This window comes from Mustela erminea, chromosome X (genome assembly GCF_009829155.1).
Source record: "Mustela erminea isolate mMusErm1 chromosome X, mMusErm1.Pri, whole genome shotgun sequence".
NCBI classification, from domain to species: Eukaryota; Metazoa; Chordata; class Mammalia; order Carnivora; family Mustelidae; genus Mustela; species Mustela erminea.
The window spans coordinates 49181922-49194387 of NC_045635.1; positions in this window are offsets into that span (position 1 = coordinate 49181922).

Sequence of the window (12466 nt, forward strand, 5' to 3'; positions counted from 1 at the left end):
CACGAAAATAGACTCAAAATGGATGAAGGACCTCAATGTGTGAAAGGAATCCATCAAAATCCTTGAGGAGAACACAGGCAGCAACCTCTTCGATCTCAGCCGCATCCACATCTTCCTAGGAACATCGCCAAAGGCAAGGGAAGCAAGGGCAAAAATGAACTATTGGGATTTCATCAAGATCAAAAGCTTTTGCACAGCAAAGGAAACAGTTAACAAAATCAAAAGACAACTGACAGAATGGGAGAAGATATTTGCAAACGACATATCAGATAAAGGACTAGTGTTCAAAATCTATAAAGAACTTAGCAAACTCAACACCCAAAGAACAAATAATCCAATCAAGAAATGGTCAGAGGACATGAACAGACATTTCTGCAAAGAAGACATCCAGATGGCCAACAGACACATGAAAAAGTGCTCCATATCACTCGGCATCAGGGAAATACAAATCAAAACCACAATGAGATATCACCTCACACCAGTCAGAATGGCTAAAATCAACAAGTCAGGAAATGACTGATGCTGGCGAGGATGCGGAGAAAGGGGAACCCTCCTACACTGTTGGTGGGAATGCAAGCTGGTGCAGCCACTCTGGAAAACAGCATGGAGGTTCCTCAAAATGTTGAAAATAGAACTGCCCTTTGACCCAGCAATTGCACTACTGGGTATTTACCCTAGAGATACAAACTTAGTGATCCAAAGGGGCACATGCACCCGAATGTTTATAGCAGCAATGTCCACAATAGCCAAACTATGGAAAGAACCTAGATGTCCATGAACCGATGAATGGATCAAGAAGATGTGGTATATATACACAATGGAATACTATGCAGCCATCAAAAGAAATGAAATCTTGCCATTTGCGACAACATGGATGGAACTAGAGCGTATCATGCTTAGTGAAATACGTCAAGCAGAGAAAGACAACTATCATATGATCTCCCTGATATGAGGAAGTGGTGATGCAACATGTGGGCTTAAGTGGGTAGGAGAAGAATAAATGAAACAAGATGGGATTGGGAGGGAGACAAACCATAAGTGACTCTTAATCTCACAAAACAAACTGAGGGTTGCTGGGGGGAGGGGGTTTGGGAGAAGGGGGTGGGATTATGGACATTGGGGAGGGTATGTGCTTTGGTGAGTGCTGTGAAGTGTGTAAACCTGGTGATTCACAGACCTGTACCCCTGGGGATAAAAATATATGTTTATAAAAAATAAAAAATTAAAAAAAATACATTTTAAAAATACATTTTGTAAGGTCATAGGTGTCATAAATAGTGATTCCTCTGATGATCTGGGCAAAGTAACTTGAAAAGGTTCTGGAAAGGATTCATCATTCTAGATGTCTTTAAAAAAATTATGATTCATAGAAGGAAGTAAAAATATCAGCATTTAATGGAGTTTGGAAGAAGTTGATTATAACCCTCATGGATGACTTTGAGGAGTTTCAGACAGTGGAGGAAGTAACTACTGATGTGGTGAAAAGAGCAAGATAACTAGAACTGGAAGTGGAATATGCAGATGTGACTGAATTACTGCAATCACATGATAAAACTTAAATGGATGAAGAGTTACTTCATATTATAAGCCAACAAAGTGGTTTCTTGAGATGGATTCTACTCCTGGTGAAGAGACTATAAAGACTGTTGAAATGACGAAAAAGGGTTTAGAATGTTGCATAGACTTAGTTGATACAACAGTAAGGTTTGAGGGGACTGACTCCAATTTTGAAAGTTCTCCTGTAAGTAAAATGTTATCAAACAGCATTACAGGGGGCACCTGGGTGGCTCAGTGGGTTAAAGCCTCTGCCTTTGGCTCAGGTCATGGTCCCAGGGTCCTGGGATGGAGCCCCACATTTGGCTTTCTTCTCAGCAGGGAGCCTGCTTCCTCCTTTCTCTCTCTGCCTGCCTCTCTGCCTACTTGTGATCCCTGTCTGTCAAATAAATAGATAAAATCTTTTAAAAAAAGCATTACATGTTGCAGATAAATTGTTAGTGAAAGGAAGAGTTGATTAATACTGCAAACTTTATTGTATTATTTTTAGACATTGCCAGTTCCAACCCAAGCTTTAGCTACCACCACCCTGATGAGTAAGCAGCCATCAATATTGAGGAAAGACACTCCACCAGCAAAAAGATTAAAAGCTCAGATGATTGTTAGCATTTAAAAAAAAACATAATGCTATTGCACAGTTAATAAACTTTAGTGTAGTCTAAACATAACTTTTCTATGCTTGGGAAAACAAGAACTTCCTTATTTACTTTATTGTGATGTTTACTCTATTGGGGTGGTCTGGAACTGACCTTCCCAATATTTCCAAATTATGCCTAGAGATTTAATTATTCTAAGTCAGCAGGGAGGGTCTCCTGGGCATGAGGGACCCTGGAAATACACAGAGGATATCTGACAAATTCTTAGGCAGTTGGGAATGAGATAGGCCATCTATGCCCCTGTTTTTGAAAGCCTTTATTAGCCCACATTTACTATGTAACATAAGCCAAGATACTCCATTCTGCCTCCAGTGCCTGGTATGGGACAATGATAACAATGCTGAGATCTGTCATGGTACAAAACATTTATGATGTTGGTCAGTCCATTGTTGATCTGGGGAAACTGGAAAATTCCATAAATAGGTTCCAGACTGTGAGAAAGACCTGAGATAGAAATGAAAAGACCAGAAACCCAACACTATGTCATTTAGCCCAAATATGCAACTTAATCACAGTTCAGACTGCCTCATGCAGTCTCCCTACAAATTCAAATGCCCTGCCAGGTCCCGCAGTGGCCCATGAATACAGTGTTATTTGTGGTAGTAGCAACCCCCTCCCTAAGTATAGGATGCAGGCCAAGACTGCCCCCAGGTGAAGGCCACTGATTGTGATTGAGGACACCATGTTGAGCTCACTATTCACTGGTTCACCAGAAACAAAAAAAGGTGATGGCTCTGAGTGATACTGGGGTCAATACTCTAATACATGGTAACCCTCATCATTTTGTTACCCCTAGCATCATCAATGACTAAAGAGGGCAAAATTTTATGGTCAGGAAGTTTTCTTTGGCACTGCAAATTGTGCAGTCACCCTCATGAGTATATGAGGTTTTTATAGCTCCAAAAGCAGCGGACATATTAGGTATTCATATCTGGCAAGATCAAACTCTGCAAATTTATCAATGATCACTGCCTCTAGGGTAATCAAACCAATGCTGAGGGAAAATGCCAACTGTAAACCAGTGTCCTTACCACCCTACAAGGAGTGTTAAATGTCAAAAAATATAAATTGCTGGGGGAGGGTTATAACAAAATAGGAGAAATTTTCCAAGAACTGCAACGAGTATCATCCTTCTCCCTCTGCTCTCCACACCCCCCACCACTTGTTCTTTCTCTCTGTCTCTCTCCCAGATGAATAAATAGTGCTTTAACATCCTGGCGTGTTCATTAAAAACAAACAAACAACAACAAAAAATAAAGAACAGATAGCCTTGCCTTCCATGTATGATAGTTTAGAATTTTACCCAGGAACTCCCAGATTTACAAACCAACAAACACTATATGACCTACCCTTTCTCTCTTTAACTTTTTTAAAGTCTGGTTTGGGGGCACCTGGATGGCTCAGTGGGTTGGGGCCTCTGCCTTCAGCTTGGGTTGTGGTCTCGGGGTCCTGGGATTGAGCCCCGCGTCTGGCTTTCTGCTCAGCGGGGAGCCTGCTTCCCTTCCTCTCTCTCTGCCTGCCTCTCTGCCTGCTTATGATCTCTGTCTGTCAAATAAATAAATAAAATCCTAAAAAAAATAAAGTCTGGCTTGTTTGATATAAGTATAAATACTCCTATTTTTATTGTTTACAATTTGTCTGAGATATGTTTTAATTTACTTTACTCCCCATATACTCCATATAAGTGAATCTTTAAGACTAAAGTGAATCTCTTATTAGGCAGAGATTGGGTCTCTTGGGTCTTTTCTTTTTCTTGTGCTTTAATCCATTCAGCCGTTCTTTTGATTGGAAAAAGTAATCCATTTATGTTAAGTAATTATTGAGTATAGACTTCTAAGAACTTGCTGAGTAATAGCATCCTAAGTATACCTCTTCCAACAGACACACCTAGATAATAGCCACATCAGGGCAACTAACCCAAATAAACAACCCAAAGACAGGAAGAACAGACATTTTAGTTACTCATAGAGAGGAGGCCACATTAAAAAGGATAGGTAGTGTGAAGACATGGTCAGAACCAAGATGCCAGTGAAAATAAGCACAAACAAGAGGGACATCACAAGAATGAAGAAGGGAGAGAAGCAGACCCCACACCAATTACCCCAGATACAGGAGACCTGCACCAAAAAGACCTATCCGTATAACACTTGGCTTTGAAAACCAGTGGAGCTTAGCTTTGCAGGTTTTTTGCAATGGGTGGTACTTAATTACAGGTATGTTAAAAGTCAATGGGTCTTGCTCATGGATAGCTGCAGTGTAATAGGAAACTCAGTCCCTGCCCATAGAGACAACATAACATCCCTCCCAAGACTGCATCAGAATAGCAGTTTGAAAAGTGCCTGGGTTATATGTGAAGATGTATTTAGTAATCTCACAATGTGTGCTGAAGGGATAGGGATCTGCAGGGGCCTTCTTAAAGAAGAAATGAGCTGGCAGATGCCATGTCTCTCCTCCCCACGACCTAGATAGCTGGAGACTTGCAGTAGTCAGCAGGATGACCACCCTCCTATGTTACTAACACCACATGCCCCATTCCCACATTTTCCTGTGGATTGTCCATCCTATTTGCCCCACTCGGCAAATGTCTGTCCAAAGTGGCACCTGTCACCTTATATCCTGCAAGCAGCCCTGGCAGGAACTGATGCCACTTCAAAGTAACTCTTGCTCAGGGGAGAGGAGAAAACAGTCACACGCACAATTTCAATTGAAGCCCCAGAAAATGGTATGGAGGAAGATATCTGATCTAACTGCTGGCCTCATCCTCCAATAAAAGTGTTTTAGAGGTCAGCAAGGGAAACCTGAAGTTTGGATCCCTGCATCAGTGGCAGACAGATTGGGGTCAGGTATCTGATCTGACTTTCAGCCCTGCAACACCAATAAAATATTCTCAGGGGACAAAGCAGGGAGAGAACTTTGCATGTTGGAGCTACTGCAATCCCAACAGATGGGCTGGGGGCAGGCATCTGGTTTGGCAGTCAGCCCTGACGCCACCAGAAGCCTCTTAGGAGTTCAATTTAGGGAGAGCATTCTTAAGGTCAGTGTGACTGAAGACCCAGCAAATGGGCTGAGAGCAAACATCTGCTCTGAGTGCTGACATGACCAAACTACAAGCGCACAGCAGCCCCAGATTTGAACATTAACAATGCAAGGAACAAACCCAGCCCACAAAAGGCAAAGTGGGCCACTGCAGTTGACTGAGCTGAAGGCAGATGAGGCTTGGACAGGACAGAAGGGTGCATGCAACCCACAAAGGTGATGCACCTGAAATGCCTGGTTGAGGAAATATTGCCCTATGGGGCACCACAGCACCTCTTTATATGGCCAGTACTTTTTTTTTTAATTTAATTTTTTTTCAGTGTTCCAAGATTCATTGTTTATACACCACATCCCGTGCTCCATGCAATATGTGCCCTCCTTAATATCCACCACCAGGTTCACTCAAACCCCCACTTCCTTCCCCTCCAAAAATCAGTTTATTTCTCAGAGTTCACAGTCTCTCATGGTTTTTCTCCCCCTCTCATTTTCCCCAATTCCCTTCTCCTTTCCAATTCCCAATGTCCTCTGTGTTATTCCTTATGCTCCACAAGTAAGTGAAACCATATGATAATTGACTCTTTGCTTGATGTATTTCACTCAGCATTATTGCCTCCAGTTCCGTCCATGTGGATACAAAATGTGGGTATTCATCCTTTCTGATGGAGGCATAATATCCCATTGTATATATGGACCATATCTTCTTTATCCATTCATCTGTTGAAGGATATCTTGGCTCTTTCCACAGTTTAGCGGCTGTGGCCATTGCTGTTATGAACATTGGGGTACAGATGGCCCTTGTTTTTACTACATATGTATCTTTGGCGTAAATACCCAGTAGTGCAATTGGAGGGTCATAGGGTAGCTCTATTTCTAATTTCTTAAGGAATCTCACCCTGTTTTCCAAAGTGGCTGCATCAACTTGCATTTCAACCAACAGTGTAAGACGGTTCCCCTTTCTCCACATCCTCCCCAATAGTTGTTGTTTACTGTCTTGTTACACTGTTGGTGGGGATGCACCCACTCTGGACAACAGTATGGAGTTTCCTCGAAAAGTTAAAAATAGAGCTATCCTCTAATCCAGCAATTGCACTACTTGGTATTTCTCAAAGGATAGAAAAGTACCTTTGAAGGGATGCATACATCCCTATTTTCATAGTAGTATTATCAACAATAGCTAAATTATGGAAAAAGCCCAAATGTCCATCAACTCATGAATGGATAAAGAAGAGGTAGTATACATTCAATGGAATATTATTCAGCCAACAAAAAGAATGAAATATCACCATTTGTGAAGATGTAGGTGGAGCTAGAGAATATTATGCTAAGCAAAGATTTAAGTCAGAGAAAGACAAATACCATATGATTTCACACACATATTCAATTTAGGAAACAAAACAAATGAACACAGGGGTGGAAAAAGGCAAACTGAGAAACAGACTCTTAACTATAGAGAACAAACTGAGGGTTACTAGAGGGGAGATGGGTAAAGGGATGGGTTAAATAGGTGATGGGGTTTGAGGAGGACTTTTGCTGTGATGAGTATAGGGTGTCATATGTAAGTTTTGAACTACTAAATTCTATACCTGAAACTAATACTACAGTGTATGTTAACTAACTGGAATTTACATAAAAACATGGAAGCAAAGCCCATCTATATGCTGCCTACAAGAGACTCATGGTATATATGAAGTCACATGCACATTGAAAGTGACGTGATAGAAAAGTACTTACTATGGAAATAAACCAAAAGGAAAGCTGTGAAAGCAGTATTTTATCAGGCCAAATAAACTTTAAAACAAAGATTGTAACAAGAGACAAAGAAGGATACCACAAAATGTTAAAGCTAATGATCAAACAAGATGATATAACAGTTGTAAATATTTATATACCCGATATGGGAGCACCTGAACACATAAATTAACTATTAATAGACACAAAGAAAGAAATTTACAGTAATACAATAATATTAGGGAACATTAACACCTTACTTACCTCAGTGGATAGATTATCCGGACAGAATGTCAACAAGGAAACATTGGCTTTGAATTACTCATTTGGTGAGATGCACTTAATAGATATATTCAGAACATTCAATCCAAAACCTGCAGAATACACATTGTTTTCAAGTGCATATGAAACATTCTCCAACATAAATCACATTTTAGGCCACAAAACAAGTCTCAACAAATTCAAAAAAACTAAAATCATATCAGACCTCTTTTGAAACTACAGTGGAATGAACCTGGAAATAAATCACAAGAAAACATCTGGAAAGAACATAAACACATGGAGGCTAAATAACATGCTACTAAACAATGAATTGATCAAACAAGAAATCAAAAGGAATTTAAAAAAATGCATGGGTACAAATGACAATAAAGACACAATGGTCCAAAATATTTGGGATGTGGAAAAAGCTGTTCCAAGAAGGGAGATTATAGCAATAGAGGCCTACCTCAAGAAGTAAGAAAATTTTCAAATAAACAACCTAACCTTACACCTAAAGGATCTAGAAAGAGAACAATGTAACAAAGTGCACAGCCAGTATGGGGAAGGAAATAATAAAGATCAGAGCAGAAATAAATGAAATAGAAATGAGAAAGAGAGAGAGGGAGAGAGAACAAGAGAGCAGGTCAATGAAATGAAGAGCTGGTTCTTTAAAAAATAAACAAAATTTGTTAACCTTTTTCCCAGATTGATCACAAAAAGAAGAGAAAGGAATCAAATAAATAAAACAATACATGAAGTAGGAGAAATAATAACTGGTATTATAGAAATACAAAGGATTATAAATTTATATTATGAAAAATTATATGCCAACAAATTGGACAATCTAGAAGAAATGAACATATTCCCAGAAACATAACCTTCCAATATTGAAACAGGATTAAATGGAAAACTTGAATAGACTAATTATTAGCAATGAAATTAAGCCAGTATTAAAAAAAATAAAGAAAGAAAGAAAGATGCCCAACAAACAAAAGTCCAGGACCAGATGGCTTCACAGGTGATTTCTTTTTTTTGTTTTTTAATTTAATTAATTAACTAATTAATTAATTATTTTTTTAATTTTATTTTTTCAGTGTTCCAGTATTCACTGTATATGTACCACACCCAGTGCTCCGTGTAATATGTACCCTCCTTAATATGCACCACCAAGCTCACCCAAACCCCCACTCCCCACCCTTTCAATTCCTCAGTTTGTTTCTCAGAGCCCATAGTCTCTCATGGTTCGTCTCCCCCTCTGATTTACCCCAATTCACTTTTTCTTTCCTTCTCCTAATTGTCTTCTGTGTTATTCCTTGTGTTACACAAGTAAGTGAAACCATAGGATAATTCAGTTTCTCTGCTTGACTTATTTAACAAAACAGAATCTCCTCCAGTCCTGTCCATGTTGATAGAAAAGTTGGGTATTCATCATTTCTACTGGCTGTGTAATAGTCCATTGTATATATGGACCACATTTCTTTATTCATTTGTCTGTTGAAGGGCATCTTGGTTCTTTCCACAGTTTGATGATTGTGGCCATTGCTGCTATTAACATTGAGGTAGAGATGACCCTTCTTTTCACTACATCTGTATCTTTGTGGTAAATACCCAGTAGTGCAACTGCAGGGTCATAGTGTAGCTCTATTTTTAATTTTTTGAGGAATTTCCACACCGTTTTCCAAAGTGGCTGCACCAACTTGCATTCCCACCAACAGTGTAAGAGGCTCCCCCCTTTTCCACATTCTCTCCAACACCTGTTGTTTTCTGTCCTGTTAATTTTGGCCATTCTAACTAGTGTAAGGTGGTATTTCAATGCGGTTTTGATTTGAATTTCCTGCTGGCTAATGATGATGAACATTTTTTCATGTGTCTGTTAGCCTTTTGTATGTCTTCTTTGGGGAAGTGTCTGTTTATGCCTTATGCACAGTTTTTGACATGATTATCTGTTTTTAGGTGTTGAGTTTGACAAGTTCTTTATAGATCTTGGATATCAGCCCTTTGTGGTGTCACTTGTGAATATCTCCTCCCATTCCATGGGTTGCCTCTTCGTTTTGTTGGCTGTTTCCTTTGCTGTGCAGAAACATTTTTATCTTGATGAAGTCCCAAAAGTTCATTTTAACTTTTGTTTCCTTTGCCTTTGGAGACATGTCATAAAAGAAGTTGCTGTGGTGGTTGTCAAAGAAGTTACTGCTTATGTTCTCCTCTAGGAGTTTGATAGATTCCTGCCTCACACTGAGGTATTTCATCCACTTTGAATTTACGTTTGTGTATGGTGTAAGAAAATGGTCAAGTTTCATTCTTCTATACATAACTCCATTTTTCCCAGCACCATTTATTGAAGAAAATGTCTTTTTTCCACTGGGTATTTCTTCCTGCTTTTTACAGGCAAATTCTAACAAACATTTAAAGAAGAGTTAATAACTATTCCTGAAGTATTTCAAAAAATATAAGAAGGAAAGCTTCCAAAGTCATTCCATCAGGCCAGTTTTAGCATGGTTCAAAAACCAGATAAAGACACCACCAAAAAAGCAAAACAAAGCCCATATCTATGGTCCGATATCTCTGAATGAGCATAGATGCAAAAATCCTCATCAAAATCCTATCAAGCAGTATCTAATAATACATTAAAAAAAGCCTTCACCACAATCAAGTGTGATTTATTCCAGGAAAGCAAGTGCAGTTCATTATTTGCAAATCCATTGAAGTAGTATGTTGCATTAATGAAGGATAAAAAACACATAATCTCAATAGATACAGAAGAATCATTTCACAAAGTATAACATTCTTTCGTGGAAAAAGCTCTCAACAAAGTGCATTTAGAGGTAACATACTTCAACATTATAAAGTCCATATATGAAAAACCCACAGCTGAGAGCTTTTCCTCTAAGGTCTAAAACAAAACAAGGATGTTCACTCTCACCACATTTATTCAACACAGTCAACTAGAATTTTTAAGTGCAGTAATCGGAAAAGAACAAGAAGTAAAGGCATCCAAACTGATAAGGAAGATGCAAAACTTTCACTATTTGCTTATGACATAATACTATACATATAGGAAACCCAATAGACTCCACCAAAATAACTAGTAGAGTAAATGAACTCAGTAACATCGCAGAAGACAAACTTAATGTGCAGAAATTGGTGCACTTCTATAAACTGATAATGACATAGCAGAAAGAGAAGTTAAGAAAATAATCCCTTTTATTATTATTATTATTATCCCAAAATAGTAAAATACTTAAGAATTAATGAAGGTAGTGAAAGTCCTTTATACTGTAATCTAAAAGTCATTGATAAAAGTAATTAAAGGTAATACAAATAAAAAGATATTCCATGCTCATTACTTGGGAGGACAAATACTGTGAAATTATCCATATTACCTAACATGATTTATAGATTCAATGCAAACCCTATCAAAATACAAAGAACATTTTTCATAGAACTAGAACCAACAACTATAAAATTTGTGTGGAAACACAAAAGACCCCAAATAGCCAAAAAAATCTTGAGAAAGCACAAAGCTAGAAGTATCAAGATTCCAGATTTCAAGGTATACTACTAAGCTGTAGTAATCAAAGCCGTATGGTATTGACACAAAAATAGACACACAGATCAATAGAACAGAATACAGAGTCCAGAAATAAACCTGTATTTTTATGGTCAGTTAATCTATGACAAATAGGTAAAAATATCCAGTAAGAAAAAAAAAGAGCCTCTTCAACAAATGGTTTTGGGAAACCTGGAGAGCTACATACAAATGAATGAAATTGGACCACTTTCTTATATCATATATAAAAACAAACTCAAAATGGATTAAAACCTAAATGTGAGACCTGAAACAATAAAAATCCTAGAAGAAAACATAGGCAATGATTTCTTTCACATTGGCTGTAGAAATATTTTTCTGCATATGTCTCCTCTGGCAAGGGTTACAAAAGCAAAATCAAAGTATTGCAACTACACAGTGAATGAAACCACTGACAAAATGAAAAGAAAATCTACTGAATGGGAGAAGATATTAACCAATGACATATCTGATACAGGGTTAATATTCAAAATATATGAAGTATATATATAATTCAACACACGCACACACACACACACACACACACACACACACACACAACCTCAATTAAAAAATTGGCAGAGGGCCTGAATAGAAATTTTTCCAAAGAATATATACAGACAGCCAACAGACACATGAAATGATGCTCAACATCACTAATCATCAAGGAAATGCAAATATAAACCACAATGAAATATTATTTCATGCCTGTGATAATGGCTAAATTAAAAAAAAACATACAATACATAACAAATTTTGGTGAGACTGTGGAGAAAAGGGAACTCTCATGCACTTTTAGTGGAAATGCAAAGTGGTGCACGCTCTGTGGAAAACAGTATGCAGACTCCTCAAAAATTTTTAAATTGAATTACCAAATGATCTAGTCATTCCAATATCACACATTTGTCCCCAAGAACCAAACCACCAATTCAAAAAGTTATATGCTCCCTTATGTTTATTGCAGCATTATTTGCAATAGCCAAAATATGGATGAAATCAAAATTTCTATCGGTAGATGAATAGATAAGGAAGATATAGTATATAGACAATGGAATATTAGTCAAGCACACAAATGAATGGAATCCGGCCATTTGAAACAATATATATGGACCTAGAGGGTATAATGCTAAGTGAAATAAGTCAGAAAAATTACAATACTATATAGTTTTATTCATATATGGAATTCAGAAAACAAAATGAAAAATAAAAAGAGACAAGCAAGAAAATAGACTCCTTTTTTAAAATTTTATTTTCTGAGTGTCCCAAGATTCATTGTTTATGCACCACACCCAGTGCTCCAGGCAATACGTGCCCTCCTTAATACCCACCACCAGGTTCACCTGTCCCACCACCAATCCCCCCTCCAAAACCCTCAGCTTGTTTCTCAGAGTCTACAATCTCTCATGCTTCATCTCCCCTTCTAATTTCCCCCAATTCACTTTTCCTTTCCTTCTCCTAATATTCTCCAAGTTATTCGTTATGATTCACAAGTAAGTGAAATCATATGAAAATTTTCTCTCTCTGCTTGATTTATTTCAGTCAGCATAATCTCCTCCATTCCTGTCCATGTTGATACAAAATTTGGGTAATCATCCTTTCTGATGGAGGCATAATATTCCATTGCATATGTGGACCATATCTTCTTTATACATTTCTCCATTGAAGG